At 44.8% G+C, this 25452-nt stretch overlaps 1 non-coding gene and 2 pseudogenes across 2 annotated transcripts; all 3 read left to right on the top strand.

Moving 5' to 3' along the window:
* Window positions 1-3844: 3844 nt before the first annotated feature.
* On the top strand, window positions 3845-5845 carry LOC101026729 (annotated as a pseudogene). The gene has a single exon (XR_652960.4). The product of XR_652960.4 is annotated as an NADH dehydrogenase [ubiquinone] 1 alpha subcomplex subunit 11 pseudogene (transcript).
* Window positions 5846-6560: 715 nt separating this feature from the next.
* LOC116271822 lies at window positions 6561-6717 on the top strand. The gene has a single exon (XR_004180589.1). It is a non-coding gene; the product is annotated as a U1 spliceosomal RNA (small nuclear RNA).
* Window positions 6718-15397: 8680 nt separating this feature from the next.
* LOC116271859 lies at window positions 15398-15544 on the top strand (annotated as a pseudogene).
* Window positions 15545-25452: the final 9908 nt, after the last annotated feature.

The raw sequence follows: 25452 nt of genomic DNA, 5'->3' as shown, positions 1-25452 counted from the left end.
GATGGTTTATGCAGCTGGGGCCTTTGAGAGGTAATCAGGATTAAATGAGGTTATGAGAGTGGGGTCCTCATGATGAATTTAATTTCAGTCATAAGAAGAGACACTAGAAAGCTTGCTCCTCTGCCTTCCCCCTGGTGCACAAAGAAATGGTCACATGGGCACAGAGTGAAACTACAGCCACTTACAGGCCATAGAAAGAGACCTCAGAAAGAAATCCGCTTTGCTAGCACCTTTATCTCGGACTTTCCAACTTCCAGAAGTGTGAGAAATACATTTCCATAGTTTAAGCCACTTGGTGTATGGTATTTTGTTACGGCAACCTGAACAGACTTATACAACAATCCAGTCCTACAGGCAATACAACTTCTCCACTGATTCTAGATTCTGAGCACCTCTCAGTCCTTTGTTGGGTTATTTTGATCCTGTCCATATGTTTATAAATATTCTCTTCATAAAATTTTCTTTAAATCACACATCCGAGTGTGCTCCTTGTTTCCCATCAGAGCCAAGACTGATTTGAGATGATTTTTTAAGGTCAGGTTGATGTCTTTTTTTTTTTTTGAGACAGAGTCTCGCTCTGTCGCCCAGGCTGGAGTGCAGTGGCAGGATCTCCAGCTCACTGCAAGCTCCACCTCCTGGAGTTTCGCCATTCTCCTGCCTCCCAGCCTCCCAAAGTAGCTGGGACTGGCCCGCCCTCACCCGGCTAAGTTTTGTATTTTTTTAGTAGAGAGGCGGGGGTTTCCTGCGTGTAGCCAGGATGGTCTCGATCTCCTAACCTCGTGATCCGCCCGTCTCGGCCTCCCAAAGTGCTGGGATTACAGGCTTGAGCCACCGCACCCGGCCAGGTTGATGTCTTAATCCAGTTGTGCTGCTGTAACAAAATGCCAGAGAAGTAACTTATAAACAACAAAAATTTATTGTTCACAGTTATGGAGGATGGGCAGCCCAAGATCAAGTTGCCAGCAGGTTCAGTGTCTAGTGAAGGCCCATTCCTCTGTCACCCAGGCTGAATGAAGTGCAGTGTTGCAAGCTTGGGTCACTGCAACCTTCACTTCCCAGGCTCAAGTAGTCCTCCCACCTCAGCCTCCTGAGTAGCTGGGACCACAGGTGCTCACCACTATGCCTGGCTAATTTTTTTTTTTTGGTAGAGATAGGGTCTCACCATGTTTCTCAGGCTGGCCTCAAACTCTTGGCCTCAGGCAATCTGCCAGCCTTGTGAGGGAGTGCTGGGATTACAGGCATGAGCCACTGTGCCCACCTCCAAAATTCTACTAATATGTATGCATAATTAAATAGTTACCAGCCATTATTTTCTGATACTTTGGTTAGCAATTGGTTGAAAGAGTTTATCTAAAGACCTGGAATCCACAGAAGGGAGTCTCCTGTTAAGGGGTTGTTCGTATTATGCAGATGAAGCCTCCAGGTAGCAGGCTTCAGAGAGAATTGATTGTAAATGTTTCTTATCAGACTTTAAAAGGTGCCTGGATTAGGGAAAAAACCTGGAAAGGGATTCCCTATAGCATGTAGACTTTCCCACAAGAGACAACTTTGTAGGGACATTTCAAAATATGATAAAAAATATATTTTAGGGTAAAATATTTTTATTTCTTTCAGGGCCTGCTATCTGTCATGTAATGCTACACTAGAGTCAGGCTGGAATTTGGTGTCTTATTGCTACAAAAAGTGTTAAGATTTCTGTTGTAATGCCTGTTGGGCCTGGTCAGATGTGCTGGTCAGTTGTGCCTGAATTCCAATGGAAGGAGGGTATAACGAGGCATATCTCACCCCTACTTCCCATCATGGTCTGAACTAGTTTTTCAGGTTAACTTTGGAATGACCTTGGCTGAGAGGAGGCATGCATTCAAATAGTTGAGGGGCTTAGAATTTTATTTGTGGTTTACACTATAGAAAGTATTTTTCCAATATTACCTGGACAATAGGTCTCCCTGTCAGTATCCAGGGAATGGCATCTGGATCAAGCATTTAGTATTCAGTTGCTACCCTCTCACCTAATCCCTCATTTTCAATATTTTGCCATGTTTTCCAGTGACCTAACTGGCCACCATGTCACAGACTTTATGGTCTCCAAAGGAGACCCCTCCATTTCATGTTTTATGATTTGAGCAACAGAATAGAATCTACTTGTACATGTTCAATGGTGTTTGACTTGAGCTTTCCAATTTTGCTGTACTTCACAGTGTTTTCTGGGTTACATACAAGGAAGATGATCCAGTCATTTGTTAAGTGTCTCAAATAAGACATACCCTAGATATATTTTTTTTTTTGGTCTAATTAGGATTATTTGGTCTTTGGAGCATATAAAACAGTAATATGAGGTAAGCACTAAGGTTCTGAGATGGCCATGGAAGAGATGACAAAGTCCATCACCATGCTTGAGAGTGCCCAATCATCTCTGCAGGGGCCACATATTTTTGTATTACACCGCATTTGAAACAACAACAACAACAAACACCCTTCAAGATTCATGAAATTGGACAACTGTCTTTGTAACACTTCTAGTGGTAAAACCAGTAAGGATGGCTCGTTTGTACCCATCTGAACAGCCTCTCTGGTTTCATAGATATGGTTTCTCTCTGACATTGAAGGGCTTTCAACTTTAAGTGGAATGCTACATTACAAAGACAAACAGGTTTGAAAGCAACCGGTTTTCTTTGCAATCCTAAACGTTCTAGTCTGGCAGGGCCAGCTTCTCTCGACGCGGCTTCTCCCGCCAGGTCGGCAGCCACCTTCCCTTTCCCTGTGACTTGAAGAGAAGCTTCAGGGGGCGTTTATTCAATTTGCGAGGAACCAGCAAAGCGCAGGCAGCTGCGCCGTGACTCTGTGGTTCCCACCGCACCCTCTGCCAGGTTGTGGCTGGCCTGTGTCAATTAAACTCTTTACTGGGAGATAAGATCAGTATTAGTTTGGTGTACTTTGGTTTTTTTTTTTTTTTTTTGAGACGGAGCGTTGCTCTGACACCCAGGCTGGAGTGCAGTGGCGCGATCTCGGCTCACTGCATGCTCCGCCTCCCAGGTTCTCGCCATTCTCCTGCCTCAGCCTCCCCAGCAACTGAGACTACAGGCACACGCTGCCACGCCTGGCTAATTTTTTTGTATTTTTAGTACAGACGGGGTTTCACCATGTTAGCCAGGATGGTCTTGATCTCCTGATCTCATGATCCACCCGCCTCAGCCTCCCAAAGTCCTGGAATTACAGGTGTGAGTCACTGCGCCCAGGCAAGGATGCCTAATCTCTAGCCAGTGTTTGCCTTTTGATTGATAGGCGAGTTGCTTAGTTACTTTGGCCCTTGTGTGCTTGCATGTTGCCTCCATCCCATAATTTTAAGTACATGCATGATATGCAGTCCATATGCATCAGCTTTAATGAGCTGATTATCATATGAAGTCATGTTAAGGATACTTTTTCTCTCTAATCCACATGCCTATCTCTGAGGAGCTGCCCCTTTACTGGTTTGGATCTTGCTGGCCATGGGGTCCTTGCTTGACTTTTTTTGTTTTTGTTTTTTAAAGACAGGGTCTTGCTCTGTTGGCCAGTCTGGAGTGCAGTGGCACGATCTTGGCTTACTGCAACCTCTGCCTCCCAGGTTCAAGCAATTCTCCTGTCTCAGCCTCCTGAGTAGCTGGGAGTACAGGAATGCACAACCATGCCCAGCTAATTTTTTGTATTTTTAGTAGAGAAGGGGTTTCATCATGTTGGTCAGGCTGGTCTCCAATTCTTGAACTCAGACCATCCACCCACCTTGGCCTCCCAAACTGCTGGGATTACAGGTGTGAGCGGCTGCACCTGCACTTGCTTGTTTTTTTAATCTTACTTTTTGTTTTGGCTGCTCAACTTCTGCTTTTTATCTTGCTTCTTGCTCTCCCGCCCCATCACCTTGCTTCTGTTTCTGCTTTTACTAATTCTGCCTTTTATCCAACTTCCAGTTCCCTCTGCTGTTCTCCTGCCTCATAACGGTGGTTAGTGAGGGAGGAGTTTTAAGTGGGTATGTCTGACCTCCTATCCTGTCACAGCCAGAAACAGCTTTCAAGGGAGTCCGTTCAGTTGGTTGTAGGGCCTAGGGCTTATTTTTATCTCTCAATCCTGACAAGGGAAGGCTGGATTAATGCAGATTCTCTGCAGGTATAAATTTCCCCTACAAAAGACAGTTTTGCAGAGTTACTTGTTTGCTGGCTCTCTGACAGCCATCTTAAAATATGCCAAAGACACATATTCTGGGGTAAAATATTTTGATTTTCTTTATCTACATCTTCACCATGCTGACAGCCTCCAATGAGCATACCTGAAGCCTTTCTTTTTAAAAAGCTTTCCCACCCTTCTGCCTGCCTTCAAGTTTCTGCCAAAACACAAGTAACAGTGGCTGACTCTGTGCTATAGCAAGCTCAGAATAAATAGCCTTTGCGTTTTTCCATTCCATTGGTCTTCGTTTATTTGCAGAAGCTTCAATGTAGAGTTGACAAGGACTCCACCTTTGACCAAACGTTAGACCGTTTCCTCTGAGCCCTTTTCTCTATTAGTTCTTGGCCTGCCAAGTCCAGTTTTAGAAAAGAATACCGTTGAGCCTAGTTTAGCAAGAGTCCTCCCAACCACCTTTGGTAGCTAATCAAGTTCCTCTTAGTAATTTTCCATCCACTGACTTTCATCTTGATGGGTTTCTTTAACCAAGGAGTGGAATATTCATGACAATTCCTGGGTAAAGGTGGAGATGTCTCGGAACTGTGGTGCCATCCATTTTTACATCAAATACTGGTCTCAGAACTGTCATGGCACTGGTGGGTGTGTGATTTAGTATGTTAATGAGCATATAATGAGGGCCTAGGTAAAACCTCCATCAAGTCAAGCACCACATTGGGTCCAGTCAGTCTTAGACAACTTGGTCCACACCCTGGTTTTTCAGTGTCTTATCAGCCCATAGCCTCAAGTCAGGTAAACCTGCTGCCTAGAATTTGTTATCCTGTGACCACCCTGTATTATTCCTGTCTCAAATCTACTTGGAAATATTCAAATGGTCTTTGACTTGGGCATGCCAACTTTGCTTACTTCACAGTGTTTCTTGCTTTATAATCCAATATAAGAAAAGATGATCCAGACAAATGGATCCCAGGTATTTGTGTCAGATTTGGATTATTTTGGTTTTGTCTTTGCAGAATATAAAAAACTAACATGAGGTAAGCACTAAGGTCTGGAGATGGCTGTGCAAGAGATGACAAAGTCCAACACCAGGCTTGAGAGTGTCCAATCATCTCTTCAGGGGCAGCATATTTTTCTACAGTACTGAATTTGGAAAAACAGTAACAACAACATTAAAAAAAAAAAAAAAAAGGGATCAGGGTTGCAGGCTATGGCTCCGAAGGTTCTTCGTCAGTACTGGGATATCCCCGATGGCACCGATAGCCACCGTAAAGCCTACACCACCACCAGCATTGCCAGCGTCGCTGGCCTGACCGCCGCTGCCTACAGAGTCAGGCTCAATCCTCCGGGCACTTTCCTTGAAGGAGTGGCTAAGGTCGGACAATACACGTTCACTGCAGCTGCTGTCGGGGCAGTGTTTGGCCTCACATCCTGCATCAGCGCCCAGGTCCGCCAGAAGCCCGACGACCCCCTGAACTACTTCCTAGGTGGCTGCGCCAGAGGCCTGACTCTGGGGGCACGCACGCACAATTACGGGATCGGCACTGTCGCCTGAGTGTACTTGGGCATAGCGGCCTCCCTGGTCAAGATGGGCCGGCCGGAGGGCTGGGAGATGTTTGCAAAACCCAGGGTGTGAGCCCTGTGCCAGCCGGGACCTCCAGCCTGCAGAATGCGTCCAGAAATAAATTCTGTGTCTAAAACAAACAAATAAAAAAACTACAAGATTCATGAAACTGGACAACTGTCTTTATGTCTTTATAACATTACCAGTGATAAAACCAGTAAGGAAGGCTGGTTTACAGTCATCTGAGCAGCCTCTTTACTTTCATAAGTATGGTTTCTCTCTGACATTGAACCACTTCCAGTTTCAAGCGGAATGCTACATCACAAGGTTAAGGATGTGAAGAGAACCGGTTTCTTTTGTAATCCTAAACGTTCTAGTCTGCGAATTAAAAGCCATTATTTAAAGAAGGGTTCCAGACTCCATCTGACCGCCCAAAGGTTGCCTCGCAACACAGGCTAAATATCAGCTTCTTTGGGAAGAGAACAGATGCGGAGGCGGGAGGAAAAAAGGGAGATGATAGACGTCACTTCCCCTTGTGGGCTCTGCAGCGGGTTGGTCTGCTGAGTAGCAGAAAAGCAGAGGGTGGATTGGGAAGGGCACTGTCAGTGACATCACGGAGAGGGCGACTTCTATGTAGATGAGGCAGCGCAGGGGCTGCTGCTTCCCCACCTGCTGCTTTGCCACGAAGGAGTTCCCGTGCTGTAGGAGCGGCTTCAGGACCGCTGGTCGGACCTGAGAGTCCCAGTTGTCTGTCAGGGCTAGAAGGACTCGAGAGTGCGCGGGGCAAGTGACCGTGTGTGTAAAGGGTGAGGCATATGAGGCTGTGGCGGGGCGGAAGGTGGGAATCATACTTACCTGGCAGGGGAGATACCATGATCACGAGGTGGTTTCCCAGGGCGAGGTATCCATTACGCCTCGGATGTGCTGACCCTGCGTTTCACAAATGTGGGAAACTCGACTGCATAATTTGTGGTAGTGGGGGTCTGCGTTCGCGCATTCCCCTGGCTCTTTCTAGTTTAAACAACAGACTGTCAGCTGAGGGTTACATTTTTTTCCTACTGTTTTTTGTATTGGTTGTTGGTGTTACCATTATAGTACTGAACCCGGGGTAGGAAGAAACGTGTCGTCTCTCTGGCGAAGGAAAACAAAGAAGCATTAGGCTTACCACAACCTAGCTACCGCGAACACCAATGCTGCACAGCTCCACGTGGGGCTGCGTTGGTCCATGGTTTCCAGTCTCTTGCGCTCTCACGCTGTGTGAAAATCTTCGTGTTTTTCCCTAGCCTCCAGTCTCCTTTTACACAGCCTCCGCTTCTAACCGCAGCCCCCTCAGGAGTTTGTAGGATTTCTGTGCTAGTGGGGAATGTGTTCTCACCTCATAGAGCCAGGTACAAACTACGCAGACCGGCGCTGTTCTTTGGGAAGAAAGCACGGTCTTTGGGACTCTTAGTGTCTCCGTTTGGTTGTAGACATAACACGCTTACTTTGTGTAAGCGAACGGCTCTCCCGGCGCCCAGGAGCCCTAACGCATATTCATCGAGGCCCGCAGGTCAGAACCGCAGTCTCACCTTTCTTGACCGAAATGCGCTGCGATCCTCCCTGAAATATAAGGCGGGAAGTTTTATGAGGAGCCGGGTCCAGTTTCCTCACTATTTCTTGCCGTTTACATATCTAGTTTTTCTTCAGTCTTTATTTAAACGACATCTTCTTGTTTGATGTCTCGCTTGCATATTCTACATCCAGTATCAGGGAACTTTCAAGGTAGCACCCCTACCCATCCTTCCCACCCCCAAGCAGCCCTTTCCTATTTCTGGCGCCAGCGTCCTTCCCCGTCCCTCTTTCTTCAGGCCCCCGCTGATCACCTTCATGGACAGAAAATACTTAGCTCTCTCTCAACCTGAGGTTTGCACCTGACACGAGTCAGTACCCTGGCAAATTTCTTAATACCCTTTCTCAAATGGCACTGTAAATTCATCTCTTTTTAACTCCCAGAAGTATCTAATTGGTTTTGTCCCTGCACCACATGAATACTAGTATCCACTACAGAAGAAAACCCCAGGCCTAGCGATGGCGGTTCTGGGCATTGTGCCAGCCTCTCCCAGGGTATGTTTTCTGACCTCACCTACTTCTGATCAACTGAGGTCAGGAGTTCGAGACCAGCTTGACCAACATGGTGAAACTCCGTCTCTACTAAAAATACAAAAAAAAAAAAAAAAAAAAAAAAAGCCAGGCTTGGTGATGTGTGTCTGTAATTCCAACTACTCAGGAGGCTGAGGCAGGAGAATCTCTTGAACACAGGAGGCGGAGGTTGCAGTGAGCCGAGATTGTGCCATTGCACCCCAGGCTGGGTGACAGAGTGAGATTCTGTCTCAAAACAAAACAAAACAAAACAATCTAGCCCATCTGAGACATATTATTGGAGACAGTAGAATCCTGCATCCAACAGGCACTTAGTGCAGATCTGGACCCACTGAGCTATTGGCTTATGTTCCCTATGTTCTATTAAGTATCAGGAGCAGAAATTGAGCTCTTTGGCTTTTCCCCACTAAGTATGGCTATAGGACAGGTCTCTCTCTCTCTCTCTCTCTCTCTCTCATTATTGCATCATTATTTTTTGCCATCAGTGTGGGTTTTTGGTTTTGATGTTATGAAGTGAATTTCTGGGGACAATCTCTGATGGGTGGTGTTGACAAGGATCCAGTCCCTGTTTGGTGATACATGACAGCTAATCTGCTCTGTGAGTCTCTTTTATTGTCTAATTATTGTCCTGAGAATAATGGTATTTCCTGATATTTGAGACTGCAGCAATGATAAGTTGTTCATATCTTGTCTTTCCAAAGTTTGGTAAAAATTTTATGGGCCCAGTAGTTGTCAATATCTGCAAGAGTGGCATCACTATTACAAGAGTGATCTTACTACTCAATGTCCCCCCTCCCACCCAACTTCATTCCATAGGAGCTCTTGGCTTTAACAAATTTGCTATATCTAAAAGACATCTTAGTCCAGGAGGAAAACTAAATCTGTAGCATGTAAGGAGCAGTTTTCTTTGATTGGTATATTCGGGTTTCTAACCAGCTGAAAAATTCAAACACATGTCCTTTAAGGATTAAGTTTGAACCACACTACAGAAAGGAGAGAAAAGATTTATATGATCACATATAAGCAATGGAATCAGCAATATGAGCACTTTTCACAGCTATACAAATCAAACGTAGTAATCTCCAGAACGTTAAGGAAATTCAGCGATTAATGAAAATGAATGAAAAGAAGTTATTCACCCACTGTTCTATGCCCTGGAAAGAGAATGTCCTGCCAGACTCAAAAGGGTGTCACAAAATCACTCAGATTTTCAGCGACGAAGGCCCTCCAAGGATCTAATGATGTTAATATTTTCAGTTTGTTTCCTTCACTGATGAACATTGTTAATAGATACCATTGCCTCTGTTTTCACCTTAAGTGATGTTACTTAGTACAATTCGTTTCTTTAGAATGCCCCTTAGTTTGGTGGAAGGAATTTTTCTGCTTTATAAATATAGGATATTTTCTCATGAAACCAATTGGCATACTCTTTCAGTGAAGTGAATAGACAAATTAGGTCTCTGAAATTTTAAAGGAGTCACTGCCCCAATTATCTTAGGAACAATAATAATCACTAATATAAAATTAAAATAAGAATATTAAGCCAGGTATGGTGGCTCATATCTGCAATCCCAGCACTTTAGAAGGCTGAGGAGGGAGGATCAATTGAGGTTAGGAGTTGGAGACCAGCCTGGGCAATGTAGTGAAACCCCTGTCTCTACAAATTTTTAAGTATTAGTTAATATTTTAAAGTTGGCCAGGCATGATAATGCATGACTGTAATCTCAGCTACTAGAGAGGCTGAGGCAGGCTGCAGTGAACTGCCTGATTGCACCACTGCCCTCCAGCCTGGGTGACAGATTGAGACTCCCAACTCAAAAAAAAAAAAGAAAAAAGAAAGAAAGAAAATTAAGAATTTCTTGAAAATTGTTTTACTACAATGCTAGGCTGCATGTCTTGTGCCTGTACTCCCAGCAACTCAACAGGCTGAGGCAGAAGGATTGCTTTAGGCCAGCAGTTGGAGACCAACCTGGGCAACAGGGCAAGACCCCATCTCTAAAAATATACAAGGCAAGCTGAACCAGGAGGATCTCCTGAGTCCGGAAGTTCCAAGCTGGTCAGCTATGATTGCACCGCTGCACTCTAGCCTGGATAACAGAGCAAGACCCTGTGCCTTATTTTTTATTTCATTTTATTTTTTTTACTACTTATGCTTATTTATTTATTTACTTTGAGACAGAGTCTTGCTCTGTAGCCCAGGCTGGAGTGCAGTGGTGGGATCTCAGCTCACTGCAAGCTCCGCCTTCCAGGTTGAAGCTATTTCCCTGCCTCAGCCTCCAGAGTAGCTGGGATTATGGGCGAACGCCAACACGCCCAGCTAATTTTTATAGTTTTAGTAGATTTGGGTTTCACCATGTTTGCCAGGCTGGTCTCAAACTCCTGACCTCAAGTGATGCACCTGTCTCGGCCTCCCAAAGTGCTGGGATTACAGGTGTGAGCCACCTCGCCCAGCCTACTTATGCTTGAAATGTGAGGTTTCATTAGGGAAAAATTTTTTGTTGAATTTCTAACATGAAAAAATACTAGATTTAGCTGTAGATTAAATGAATGGTCTTGATAGTTTGGTACAACAAAATAAATGAAATGAAGTTGATAGCAGAGAGGAATCTTTGATGCTTTTGAACAATTTAAATAATGTAAATATTTAATATATAAAGAGATGAAAAGGTTCATTACATTATTTATTTATTTATTTATTTATTTATTTTTTATTTTTTATTTTTTGAGATGGAGCCTCACTCTTTCGCCTAGGCTGGAGTGCAGTGGTGCAATCTTGGCTCATTGCAACCTCTGCCTCCTGGGTTCAAGTGATTCTCCTGCCTCAGCCTCCTGAGTAGCTGGGATTACAGGTGCACACCACCACGCACTGGCTAATTTTTGTATTTTTAGTAGACACGGGGTTTCACCATGTTGGTCAGGCTGGTCTCGAACTCCTGACCTCGTGATCCACCTGCTATGGCTTCCCAAAGTGCTGGGATTACAGGCGGGAGCCACCGCACCCAGCCCATTACATTATTTTTTAAACATCAGTGTGACTCTTCTGACAAATTAGAATGGTTTAATAATCTTGGTTAGGCTGGGCGCGGTGGCTCACGCCTGTAATCCCAGCACTTTGGGAGCCCGAGGTCAGGAGTTTGAGACCAGCCTGGCCAACATAGTGAAGCCCTGTCTCTACTAAAAATACAAAAGTTAGCTGGGCATGGTGGCAGGCTCCTGTAATCCCAGCTACTCAGAAGGCTGAGGCAGAAGAATTACTTGAACCCGGGAGGCAGAGGTTGCAGTGAGCCAAGATCACACCACTGTACTCCAGTCTGGGCGACAGAGTGAGACTATGACTCAAAAACAAAAACAAAACAAAACAAACCCAGAAATTTGGTTTTAAAAGCAGACAAATTAAATGGCAGACTTCCAATGAGACCTAAAAGTTTCTAAATTTCTAACATTTCTGAAAGAACTGAGAAAATTGCCTCCACTGAGGAAGTAAGCTGAAGGAGGTAAACTGACACGTTTTCTGATTTGAGAAATATTGAGGAGGCTTTGTCTCTTTCGCCTCCAACTGTTCCTTCTCCTCCTGCCCCTGCGCCTGCATAGTCTTTCTTACCTGAGCCTTCCTGTCCTGCCTTGCCTCTTCTTCCATCACCATCACCTGAGGAAAGTCCCCAGGGCTCTGGTCCCTTCCCTGAAACTTCCGTTCTGACAGCCCCTTTCAAGGTAAAACCCAAACCCACAGGAAGAGGGGAGCCTACCATTGTGTATACCGCTTCACCAAAATGTGAATTAAGAATATTATAAAGGACTTCCCTGATCTAAATTTAAATACATTTCACTGTTTCTAAAGCAGGCTCCAAGATCCTATAGGGTTTGGCAGAAAATTTGACTTAACTGTTGAGTTGGGAGCAAGCCTCCCAAAATCTGGTGATAAACTGGCCCCAAAACTGTCCATAAGCAAAATCTCTGCAGCACTATAACATGTTCTTAATGGCCCTAACGCCCAAGTTGGAGGGTTGTGAGTTTACGGGAATGAGGGCAAGGAACACGTGGCCCACCCAGGGTGGAAAATCACTTAAAGGCAATCTTAAGCCACAAACAATTAGCATGAGTGAACTGTGTCTTAAGGGCATGTTCCTGCTGCAGTTAACTAGCCAAACTATTCATTTAATTCCAGCCATCCCTTCGATTCCCATAAGGGATACTTTTAGTTAATTTAATATCTATAGAAACAATGCTAATGACTGGTGTGCTGTTAATAAATATGTGAGTAAATATCTGTTCGGGGCTCTCAGCTCTGAAGGCTGTGAGACCCCTGATTCCCCACTTCACACTTCTATATTTCTGCGTGTGTGTCTTTAATTCCTCTAGCGCTGCTGGGTTAGGGTCTCCCCGACCGAGCTGATCTCAGCACTGTTGAAACATTTGAACCCAAATATTCTGACCTTTATCAATTAATTCACATGCTGGCGAGAAAGGCAAGGCCACTAACTGGTTGCAAAAGGCAAACTGGAAGGATTTTCAAAAAGAGACTGAAACAGAACATGAAAGTTTCACATTGTAGCCAAATATCTCCATGTTGCCATTCCCTAGGCCATTCCTAAAAATATAGATTGGAGAATAATTCAGCAATGTACTAAAAAGCCAGACAAATCTGTCTTTGCTTACTTAGAATGGCTTGAGAGCCAGGCATACTATCTCGTGCCTGTAATCACAGCACTTTGGGAGGCCGAGGCTGGTGGATCATTTGAGGTCAGGAGTTCAACACCAGCCTGCCAACATGGTGAAACCCTGTCTCTACTAAACATACAAAAATTAGCCAGGTGGCTACTCAGGAGGCTGAAGCAAAAGAATTGCTTGAACCCGGGAGGCGGAGGTTGCAGTGAGCTGAGATCTTGCCAGTGCAATACAGCCTGGGCGACAGAGCAAGACTCCATCTCAAAAAGAAAAAAAAAAAAATTTAGCAGGGTAGTAGAAATATAATGCACATGAGAATGATACTCATGAAGATAATCTGTACTCCAGAATAGCAAAGAAAGCTATTCCGTTAGGGAGCCAACTGAAAACATAAAATCCCAGTTCACACCCCAGGGTATAGTGTCATGCACCTGTAGTCCCAGCTATTCATGAGGATTAGTAAGGAGGTTTGCTTGAATTCGTGAGGTCAAGGCAGAAGTAAACCCTGATTATGTAACTGCATTCCAGCCTGGGCGACAGTGAGACCTTGTCTCAAAAACAAACAAACAAACAAACAAAAAAACCCCACAAAACCAAACAACAACAACAAATTGTCACCTCACTCTGAAATGACAGTGGCAAACATCACTTTGCTTTGGAAAACTAAAAGAAAAATATTCCCTCTTGCTATCAACCTGCCCTCTTGCTCTAACATGTCTGACTCATGGTTTAAAATGCCAAAAGCTGTACTCAAATTATAGTACACTTACCTGCACCAGCATTTATTTTTGTCTGGAGGAGATCACCATCCATGGTCCTATAAATGTCTAACAACATGGAATGATGGAGGGACGTGTCTTTTAGGATATTTGGATACATACATATATATATATATATATCTGAAGAAACCCAACATTGGGCGAGTTCCCTCAAACTTTTCACGAGGCATGACCATTTCTCTATTTTAGATAGAGATTCTGTGGGGCAAAACCTGAGAATTATGTGCCTGGCTATCAAGAAGATAGCTCCTTGCATTTTTTGGGGAAGAACACTTTTGCTTCAAGCATTTCCTCCCAGGATTACAAATCTTTCTGTAGCCACAGGGAACACTGCTGATGAAAACCAGGCATGTTGGCTCTGGCCTGTAATCCCAGTGACTTGGCGGCTGAGGCGGGAGGATCTCTTAAGCCCAGGAATTCGAGGCTGCAGTGAGCTATGATGGCGCCACTGCACTGTAGCCTGGGCCACAAAGCCAGACACTGTCTCTGAAAGAAACAGAAAAAGAAAGAAAAACATTGCTGATGGAACTGCGGCCTCTTTTGCAGCTCAGCAAAAGCTATTTATTCACTGGCTAAGGTTGTAGTAGATAATCACATCACTTTAGATGATATATTTAGCTGAGCAGGGAGGATGTATGTGTGGTGGCAAATACTTTTTGTTGCATATACATAAATATTTCCCATGCCGTAGAACCTTCTCTAGAAGAAATCAGAAAAGAAATCACTTGGCTACAAGAAATCACTAAAGAAGAAATGGGATTTGATGTTTTCCCTGATGTTTTCAGTTGGCTGCCTAATGAAATAGGTTCCCCTACTGTTCCAGGATACAGATTCTCTTTGTGACTATCATTCCTCTGTGCATTGTATTTCTACTATTCAAATTATTAATGTTTTGTATTTCTCATTGTTTTACTTCTTTTGAGAAAGTAAATTCATTGTACTTTGAAGACTAGAGATGATTCAGCAAGTGACAGCAACTATAGGATTGGCCGAGATCGCCCCTTCTCTCTCTCTGTCTCTCTTCCCCCCGCCCCCATTCTGTGATGCCACGCCAATGCAGCTTTTGGGCACCGTTAAAAATTCCTTAGTGAGAGGGCTCCTTTCCTCCCCTGCCCCCAATGTGGGACAGGACTATCTGGGAATGAGCCTTTCTGGCAAGGAGGGACACAACTTTTGATCGACAAGGCTTTCAAGAAAGACTTTTTATCTAAAGGGAGAATAAGGAAAGAAGAGGACTTTTATGAGGAGTGTGAGCCTTTTCAAATTCTCAGGCCCAGAGAGGCATTACATTGAGACAGCAACCACATTCTGCTTCCTTTTTGTACAATATTGTATTTGAAAAACAACAAAGCAAACCTACAAGACTCATAAAACTGAACAACTTTCTTTATAACACTACTATTGGTAAAACCAATAAGGATGACTGGTTTGCAGTCATCTGAGCAGCCTCTATAGTTTCATAGATATGATTTCTCTCTGTTGCTGAAGGGCTTCCAATTTTAAATGGAATGCTACTTCACAAAGATAACTAGGTTGGAAAGGAACTGATTTTCTTTGTAATCCTAAATGTTCTAGTCTGCAAATTAAAAGCCATTATTTGAAGATGGGTGCACAGGCTTCCAGCTGACCACCAGGAGTGTCCTCTGCAGGACACAGGTTAAGTAGTCACTTCTTTGGGGGAGACTAGATGCGGGGTCTTGGCACACCTCCCCAAAGGACAAGAGCGGGACAGAAAGGAGGGACAGGCAGACATCACTTCCCCTGCCGGTTCCGGCATGGGTTGGTAGGCTGAGTGGAGGAGGGTGGGGCGGAAGAGCAGAAGGGGACTGGGAAAGGCACTGTCGGTGACATAACCGACAAAGATACCAAAACAATAGGGCGTTTCTATGTAGATGAGGCAGCATAGGGGCTGCTGCTCCCTCAGGAAGGATTTCCCATGCTGTAGGAGCAAGTCCAGGACCGCTGGTTGGACGTGAGGGTCCTAGCTGTGTGTTAGGGCTAGGAGGGTTGAGCATTGGATGGTGCGGTGCTTGGGGCAAGTGATTGTGTGTGTAAAGGGTGAGGCATATGGAGCTGTGGAGGAGCGGAGGTTCGGGCACTCACACTTACTTGGCAGGGCAAATGCTTTATGGTCACCAAAGTGGTTCATCCTAACGCTGCGGCTCATCCATTGCACTCCTGATACGCTGTTTTCTGTTATTTCCCCTAATGTGGGAAGCTCTGCTGCATAACTTGTAGTAATGAATCAGAAGTTAAAAGGAAGAGACAGGTTTTCTTGCACTTAACAGACTCCAAGGCCAGCAGTAGATAGAGCCCTAGCAGATCCTTGATGACACTGTGGGAAAAGCCAGAGCCCTGAGGAATGAGTTCCAGATACTCTCTCAACACAGTCCGCCCCAGCAAGGATAAGAGAAAAAAACAACAAATGCCTTTACTACCTTCTCTTTCCCCCTTACCATTTCTCATTATTCCAGTTTCGTTAAGTTCCTGATTTCCCTTCAGTGCAGCTGCAAGGTCACCAGCTACGCTTAAGTTGCAAGACCTGTCACAGTTTGATTAGCTGCCTTCGTTCTGCTTTTGTAAGCCCTCTTGCTTACCCTACGAGTTTTACGCCATCAAATTCCCGCTGTGCCATTCAAACTAGCCAACCCTCTTTCAGAAGAGTGTATAAAAGTCAAGCCTTGTCTTTGATCAGGGCTCAGCCTTTGGATTTTAATCTGCTGGGCCTGAGTGCACGCAATAAAATCCTCGTGTTCCACCCATTGGTCTCTTCGTTATCCTGATTCCTGCAACAGTAGTAGGGGACTGCATTCAAAATTTCCTCTGGTCCTTCATGGTATGAATAATAGACAGCATTTTTTTGTTCCTTTGTTTGTTTGTTTGTTTTGCCTATAGTTGCAGGCTGGGTCTCAGTGATTGTATGGTGTGGTCAGCTGTTTTTGTTTTTGTGAGACCTTGTTTTCTTGTCTACTGTCCTGGGACAGATGTCTGCAGTCACTTGTTTCCTCGGAAGGCAAATTTCAGTCCCTGTGGGGGAGGTCTCTCATATTAGCTGCAGTGGTACTTGGCAGGCAGAGCTCAGGGATCTAGGCTTCCCTGCTTTGTAGATTGCTGAATGGTCCCCAAGGCCTATTGGCTTTTAACACCACTTGAAAACCTTAGTGTTTTTCCCCTGTCCCTAGAGTCACCTCTTACACAGCCTCTTCTTTATGTTTGTCTTTTTCCCTGAGACCGAGTCTCATTGTATCTGGTGGCATCTTGATTCAAGCAATCCTCCTGTCTGAGCCTCTGGAGTAGCACAGGCATGAGTCACCACAGCCGGCTAATTTCTGTTCTTGTTTTTGTTGTTGTTGTGGTTGTTTTGATTTTTTTAAGAGTTGAAGTTTTGCCATGTTGCCCAGGTTGATCTCTAACTCCTGGACTCAAGTGATCCACCCTGCCTTGGCCTTCTAAACTGCTGGGATTACAGGTGTGATCCATCACACCTGGCTGGCCCTGCTTTTCACTATAGCATTCATGGGAGTTTGTAGGATTTCTGTGCTGGGGGGAACGTGTACTCAGCTCATAGAGCCAAGTAGAAATTGTACTTGGAACTGGTGCCGTTGGGTTGTAGACATAACATGCTTGCTCTTTGTATGGGAAGGGCTTTGCTGGTGTCCTGGTACCCTTGTGCAAGGCATCGAGGCCTGCAGGTCAGAACAGCAGTCTCACCTATGTGTTTGTGTAATACGAAACAATTCTCCCTGGAATATAAGATGAGAGGTCTTGTGAGGTTCCTACAAGTAAGACGACAAATTTCCCTGCAGTTGGTATTGACAAAATTCAAAATTAATAATAACAGCCCAACCTCTTGGATGACAAATCCAATGAGGCAAGCTGCCCTGCTTGCCTCAGCTCCTCCATGCAGGTGCAGCCCTCGATTCCCTCCACACAGGTCATTTCCTCCCTGCTTTCTCCAAAAGAGGGAGACAGTGGTTCTGCAGGACCACAGGGATCAAGGCCTTCCAGGGCCAAAAATCTCAGAACAAGTTGCCTCGTCCTGCCTGTACCTCACCACTGACCTAGAAATGGCCTTTGCTAGGAGCAAAGTAGGGGGAAATGGTCGCTGGAGCTGGGGCCTGGGTACTGGGCCAGGTTGCCCTGCAGGAGGGGAAGTACTCAGGATTAGAGGGGGCCAAGCACCAAGACCTTAAAAGGTCCAAAAGGACTCAGAGAGATGCAGAAACTGAGACAGGGGTCCTCTTTCAAGGAAAGAGACTTTCGAGGAAGACCCCAGGGCTCTGAACCAAAATCCAGATTTTTCCCCATCTGCAACTTAATTCCACCTTAGTTGGTGCAACTTCATCCTTCCCCTATGCTCAGGACAAAAAGCAGTTTTTCTATAGGCTGTTCATTCTCTGGCCCCATACATCCTATTGGTCAGAAAATTATGTTTCTTCTTTGGTTAACTGCAGACTTTGGTCTGCACAGTCTTTTTCTTTCTTGGTCTGAAAACCACCCTATAGTCCCAATATGTAGCATTTTTGGATAAACCTAGAAATGGACCCTTCTGGTCTTAAAGCATGAAACTTAATATTTGTTTTATCTGAGTTCTGTCATCAGGAAATGACCTGCGGGCCTCTCAAAAAAGCTGTCAAGGAACTGAAATTCATCCATACAATGAGATGCTGGGACCCCTCATTTGTCATGGTTGCTTCCTTGCTCCTCCCTAGTTCTTGTTTTCTTACACATTGTTACATTTCTTCCCTGCAATCTAAACCTCTGGTTTTGGTTGGTCAGGGAGATGGATTTGAGACTGAGTTCTCATCTCCCCCACTGCAGCACCCTATTAAAGTTCCTTCCTTGGCAATAATCATCTTGGTGATTGGCTTTCTGTGCGGCAAGCAGCAGGAATCCCAGATCTCTGAATTTTGGCAAAGGAGTCTTCTGAAAAGGGGGGTGGATTCTACTGACCAACATCAAAACGATCAGACATCTGAAAGCCTTAATCTCAGGGTCAGACTTTGGGTCACCCTTGAGCCTTTTCCTTGGGTCTACCCATTAAAATCAGCCTAGCCAGACGTGTCTTCAAGGTCCAGGGGTTGGGTCAGGTCCTCCCGATGCTTCTTGACGCTTCTCTCACCGGGTCGGCAGCCACCCTGTCCTTTGCTGTGACCTGCAGAGAAGCTTCAGGGGATGTTTATTCAATTGGCTAGGAGCCCACGAGGCACAGGTACATGGTGACTCTGTGGTTCCTACTGCACCCGCCACCCTCCTTGGTCTTCTCACTGTCTCTGGCAGGCAATAATGTTCTGGGTGAGCTTGGGCGCTGAAGACACATAGACAGGGAGGGTAAGGAAGGGCACCAGTCCCGTAGGTTCTGCACATTAGGGATCCAAAAAAGGTCTTGAAGAAACAGAAAGGGAGTGTTGGGAGAAGATCAAAGAGAAAGAAAGAAATCCTAGGAGATTTCCCATCTGAAGGCACCATGAAGAGAAAGGCCGCCTCCTCTGGGCCGCGTCCTCCCGTTGCAGGTGAACCGAGTTCCGGTCTCCATTGGAGACCAAAGCAGATAACTTTGCCTGACTCCTAGTGAGGAAGCCACGCTTTGTCCTCCCCTGTTTAGCACTTGATCCTGTAGCACTTGATTGTCTCTCCTGGACTTTCTATAGATTCCAGGGATGCAACTGAGAAGTTTGTTTTTAATGCACTTTTACTTGAAGTAAGAGTATTTTAGGCCCAGTGCGGTGGCTCACGCCTGTAATCCCAACACTTTGGGAGGCCGAGGTGGGCAGATTACTTAAGGTCAGGAGTTTGAGACCAGCCTGGCCAACATGGTGAAACTCCGTCTCTACCAAAAGTACAAAAATCAGCTGGGTGTGTTGGCGCAGGCCTGTAGTCTGAGCTAATTGCGAGGCTGAGGCAGGAGGATCCTGTGAACATGGGAGGTGGAAGTTGCAGTGAGCTGATCTCGGAAAAAAAAAAGTATTATAGAATCTTTTGGCAAAGGAAATGAATTCTGACAGGTTTTGCACTTAAGACATTCAGGCGTGAGGAAAACAAGAGAACCACTATGCTAGGGATGCTAGGGAAAGCAAATGCTGTTGAGAATGTCTCACAAACACAAATTACATGTCAGCAGATAGGTTTTACCCTCAGGTTGGGCACATTTTACTTTAAATGCACTGTTGGTGGAACTTAAGATTAATCTAGGATATTCACGATGTATGTGTGTGTGTGTGTGTGTGTGTGTGTATATATATATATATATATATATACACACACATATGACAGACAGAGAGATAGGGTCTTGCTACCTTGCCCACACTAGTCTCCAACTCAGGGCCTAAAGCCATCCTCCTGTCTCCCCCTCCCAAAAGTGCTGGGACTTCCAAAGCCTCCCAAAGTGCTAGGACTACAGGCGTGCATCACCTTGTCCAGCCCATTTTAATGTTTTTAATTTAAGTACACATTCCAAAAATTATATAACAAGTACAGGAAGCCCACTTTATGCCAGTTTTACAAAAACAAAGTGGCAACATCCTAAAGTACTGAAAAAACTAAAAGTTTTCCTAGAATTCTATGACAAAATGAAAACTCTTTCAAGAATGTGACTGAAATAAGGACATTTAAAGACATACAAAAAATGAGAGAATTCGAGCCGGGCACGGAGGCTCATGCCTGTAATCCCAGCACTTTGGGAGGCTGAGGCAGGCGGATCACGAGGTCAGGAGTTCGAGACCAGCCTGGCCAACCCAGCCAGGCCAATGTGGTGAAACCCTGTCTCTACTAAAGATACAAAAAATTAGCCACGCTTGGTGGGGTGCACCTGTAATCCCAGCTACTCAGGAGGCTGAGGCAGGAGAATCACTTGAACTCGGGAGGTAGAGGTTGCACTGAACCGAGATTGAGCTATTGTACTCCAACCTGGGCACCAGGGCGAGACTCCGTCTCAAAAACAAAAACAAAAACAAAACCAAACCAAAACAAACAAACAAAAAACAGAATTCAGCAACCCACACTGCAAGAAATGCAAAAGGAGTCCTCCAGGCCTAAGGATAAGGATACCAGACAGAATCTGGATCTACACAAAGAAATGGAGACTACTGGAAATTGGTATGGACATAGTTAAATATGTATGTTCTTACTATTTAAATGTTTTAAAATAATTTGACTGATTAAACAAAAGCAATAATAATGGATTCTGGGGTTTATAACATGTCTAAAATCAAATTACACGACAACACTAGCATAATGGCCAGAAGGGGAGGTAGAATGTCACTTGATGGCACCGATGAAGATTTAGGTTCTGGAAACCCTAAAGCCATCACTGAAAAAGCAAAAGCAGCGAAAGAAGTCGGAGAGTGGTGGACCAGAAGACAGAAAGAATTGTAGCTAATAAACCAACAAAGGAAAGAAAATAGAATGATAAAAAAAAAACCCATGTAATCACTATGCTGGAGCAACTGCTCTCCAGGCCTCTACCCTATAGAAATACACCAGTGGCCAATGAGAAGTGTACAAGAATGACGACTGCAGCATTATTTGTAATCATAAAATAACAGAGCCAATGTCCTTTCAAAGATATAGGAAAAGGGTTTTATTTATTTAACAAACACACACAATTGTACAAACAAGGGAAGCAAGTCCTTTTGCCAAGAGGAACACAGAGGGTCATGATGATGCTACTCCTCCAGGGATTTCAGGGTTCTCAGAAGCCTAGTTTTCTGTCTAGTTCTTCTGGAAGATGTTATTCTTGGGGAGTTATAGGTCCTTGCGTTTGGAGCTCTTTCATGTTCTCTCTGAATTTTCCCCAGTTCCTCCCCATTCTGCTTCAACAACAACAACAAAAAACAATTCTCACCTCCAGAAGATCCAGCCTGTGCCTCTGCATGAGCCTTTCAGGAGGTCTGGATGTCTGTTCCACGGCTCCCCGGCTTCTTTCCCTGCTTTTGCTTTTCCCCTCCCCCGCTCCTACCCTCCTGCCCCACAGCCCGGCCACCGCCCATCTGAGTCCCTGCGGCTTCACCGCAGAAGGTGCACTGGAGGCCCTGCCCGTTGCCCTCCCCGGGGGATGCCTAGAAATCAATGTGAATAAAAGCTTTGAAAAAAGAACTTCCCTATGGAAAAAATCTCATAATTTCTATTCTTGGGGTTCTTCAAGGGACTAAAAGGTAAAGGCGACGATGGCCCCGGGAGGTCGAGGCTGCAATGAACCGTGTTTGCACCACTGCACTCCAGACCAAGCGAGACGCTGTCTCAAAAAATAAAAATAAAAATAAATAAAATAAAAAATTAAAAAATTAAAAAAAATCAAAACTTCCCCATGGTAAAATATTTCATGATTTCCATTTTCAGGGCTCTTCAAAGGACTAAAAGCTAAAGGTGACGATGGATTCATTCAAGTCCTAGTCGTGCGCCGTGGTGAGGGCCAGACCCTGCTCCCCGCGAGGGGCCCCACGAGCCACGCTCACCACGATCCCTGCCCCGGTGGAGCCCCCATGCGGGACACAGGATCCGAAGATAGCAGCGGAAGTTCCGCAGCGGCCTCCAAAGTGACTGGGCAGGGTGGGCACAGGCTTGCTGACTGGGTGAAGGCGGCACAAAGAATGGGAAGAGCCATCCCGAGAGCCCACAGGGCGTTCAGCGTCTCTTGGGCCCCCAGGCGGCTCAGGTCCGGGTCGCGGGCCGGGGCTTTTCCAGGGGCTTCTGAAGCAGGCGAGGGGCAAGGTCGTCCTGGTTCCAGAATTTCCCAACCTGCGGGTCTCCGACGAGACCAACACGATTCACCGCTCTAATCTCTCCAGTTTTCCAAGGCCTTGCACAGTTGTACGTCTGGTGGGCTCTCAGGATGGGAGGGTTGGGGAGTGTATGGGAGGGTTGGGGAGTGTTTGGTGAGTGCACCCTTCCTATAGCGCCCTGAAGGAGGTAAAACTACGTGTCTCTGTGGCACAATCGGTTAGCGCGTTCTGCTGTTAATCTAAAGGTTGGTGGTTAGAGCCCACTGAGGGACGCCTGCTTCAGGTTGTTTGTTTGTTTGTTTCCTGAGACAGAGTCTTGCTCTGTCACTCAGGCTGGAGTGCAGGGGTGTAATCATGGTTCACTGCAGCCTCAACCTTCCCAGGCTCAGGTGATCCTTCCACCTCAGCCTCCTGAGTAGCTGGGACTACTAGCATACACCTCCATGCCTGGCTAAATTTTGTATTTTTTGTACCGACCGAGTTTCGTCATGTTGCCTAGGCTGCTGTCCAACTCGTGAGCTCAAGTGATCCTCCGGCCTCCGCCTCCCAAAGTGTTGATATTACAGGCATGAGCCACTGTGCCCAGCCTGTAATTGTTTCCTGTGGTGACCAAGTCACATTGGTCTGGAGAAGACAGGTCACAGTGACCTCTTTGATAGCTTTCTATCAAGTTGCTTATCCAAAGGTAGCAAAATCACAATAGTCCCAGTCATTTTTTTCTCTTCCCCTTTCCTCTTTTCTTTATAAATCTTGATTTTACTTTTATTTGATGAAAACAATCTAATGCTAGTTTCCCTTCTATATTAATAGAGAATGAGCATGTAGATAAGTGTCTCTATATTATTCCTCGACTGATTTCTTTCAGGGGCTATGTCCATAAAAATTAATCCATCTGAGACCCATCATTGGAGCCAACAGAATCCTGCACCTAACAGGCCCCTGGTGCAGACCTGGATCGTTAGAGATATTGGCTCTTGTTCCCTCGGTTCTTGCTTTCATGAGCAGAAGTTGAGCTCTTTTGCTTTTATATACTAAGTATGGTCACTGGGCAAGTCCTTCCTCTCTCTATCTCCCTCTCTCTCTTTCTCGCATCATTGTTTTCTGCCATCAGTGGCATCAGTGTGCATTTCTGGTTTTGATGTTATTAAGTGAATTTCTGAGGACAATCTCTATTGGGTGTTGTTTGACAAGGATCCATTCCCTGTTTGGTGATACATGACAGCGGATCTAGTCTGTGAGTCTCTTTTGATTGTCTATTCATTGTCCTGAGGATAATGGTATTTCTTGATATTTGAGACTGCAGCAATGAGAAGTTGCTCATATCTTGTCTTTCCAATGTTTGGTAACAATTTTTTGGGCCCAATAGCTGTCAATACCTGCAAGAGTGGCATCTCTATTACAAGGATGATCTTACTACTCAATGTTCCCCTCCCACCTAACTTCATTCCATAGGAGCTCTTGGCTTTAACAAATTACTATACTAAAATAAATCTTAGTACAGAAAGAAAACTACGTCTGTGGCATGTAAGGAGCACTTTTCTTTGATTCGTATACTCAGGTTTCTACTAGCTAAAAAACTCTAACCAGCTGAAATACATGTCCTTTAAGAATTAAGTTTAAGTCACACTGCAGAAAGGAGAAAAGAGATTTTCTCTTTATACACTTATAATCACAAATAAGCAATGGAGTCAGCAATATAAGCACTTCTTACAAGTATACAAATCAAATTTTTTTTTTGCTTAAGACAGAGTTGCGCTCTGTCACCAAGGCTGGAGTGCAGTGACATGATTTTGGCTCACTGCAGCCTTGGTCTCCCAGGTTCAAGTGATTCGTGTGCATCAGCCTCCTGAGTAGCTGGGATTACAGGCATGTGACACCATGCCTGGCTAATTTTTGTATTTTTAGTAGAGATGGGGTTTCACCATGTTGGCCAGGCTGGTCTCGGACTCCTGAACTCAAAAGATCTGCCCACGTTGGCCTCCCAAAGTGCTAGGATTACATGCTTAAGCCACTGCATGTGGCCACAAATCAAATTTAATAATCTCCAGAACATCAAAGAAGCTGAGTTCGTAATGAAAACGGATGAAAAGAAATGATTTACTCACTTTTATATGCTCTGGAAAGAGAATGCCCTGCCAGACTCAAAAGGGTATCACAGAATCACTCAGATTTTCAACAGTGAGTGTTTTCCAAGGATCTAATGATGTTCATTTCTTCAGTTTGTTTCTCTCACTGATAAGCATTGTTAATAGATACCACTGCATCTGTTTTCACCCTAAATGATGTTACTTAACACAGTTATTTGCTTTTGAATGCCCCCTAGATTGGTGGAAAGAAATTTTCTGATTTATAAATATATTTTCTTATGAAACCAATTGGCATACTCTTCCAGTGGAGTGAATAGATAAATTAAGTCTCTAAAACTTTAAAGAGATTACTGCCCCAATTATCTTAAGTAATATATGCAATAATTACGTATATAAAATTAAAATGTGAAAATTAAGCAGGGTGTGGTGGTTCACACTTGTAATCTTAGCACTTCAGGCAGCTGAGGAGAGAAGGATTGAAGCCAGGAGTTTGATACTAGCCTGGGCAACATGGTGAGACCCCTGTCTCTACAAATTTTAAAAAATGAGCTAACTTTATAAAACTAGCCTGCGCAGTGGCTCACGTCTGTAGTCCCAGCTGCTTGGGAGGCTGAGGCAGGAGGATTGCTTGAGCCCAGGAGATCCAGGCTGCAGTGAACTATCATTGCACTCAGAGTAAGACTTCAACTCAAAATAAAATAAAATAAAATAAAGAATAATTTTTTGACTTTTTTTTTCTTTTTCTTGCACTGCCAGGCTGGTTGACTCACACCTGTAATCCCAGAAAATCAGGAAGCTGAGGTGGGAGGATTGCTTTAGGCAAGGAGTTGGAGACCAGCCTCAGCAACAGGGCAAGATGCCATCTCTAAAAAATTGCTTGAACCTGGGAGGCGGAGGTTGCAGTGAGCCGAGATTGTGCCACTACACTCCAGCCTGGGCAACAGAGCGAGACTCTGGCAAAAAAAAAAAAAAAAAAAAAAAAAGCATAAGTGGGAGCTCCCAGGCAGGAGAGGGGTCTCTGGAAGGATAAAGGGAACAAGTTTCTTCCAGAAACACGCTTATGATATGGGCCCAATGATACAGTGATCCACCCCTTTGGCTTCTATACCCTTTTTTACACTAGTTCATAAGCTGACTTACTAGAATTCAGATAAAATGTTAGCAGGGGGAAAGCAACGGTATTGAAAATCATTGCCTATGATTGCAGAAAAGAAAAGGTTTATTCTTGCGGTACTGTTTGTCCAATCACCAATCAATGATATTTATAGCCAATCACCAATCAATGATATTTATAGCCAATCACCAATCAATGCTATTTCTGTAAACCAATGAGAATTCCTGACAGGCAG

The sequence above is a fragment of the Papio anubis genome, chromosome 1 (assembly GCF_008728515.1).
Source record: "Papio anubis isolate 15944 chromosome 1, Panubis1.0, whole genome shotgun sequence".
Taxonomy (NCBI): domain Eukaryota; kingdom Metazoa; phylum Chordata; class Mammalia; order Primates; family Cercopithecidae; genus Papio; species Papio anubis.
Note: the sequence above shows the minus strand (reverse complement) of the source record. Positions and strands in the feature narration are given on the sequence as shown.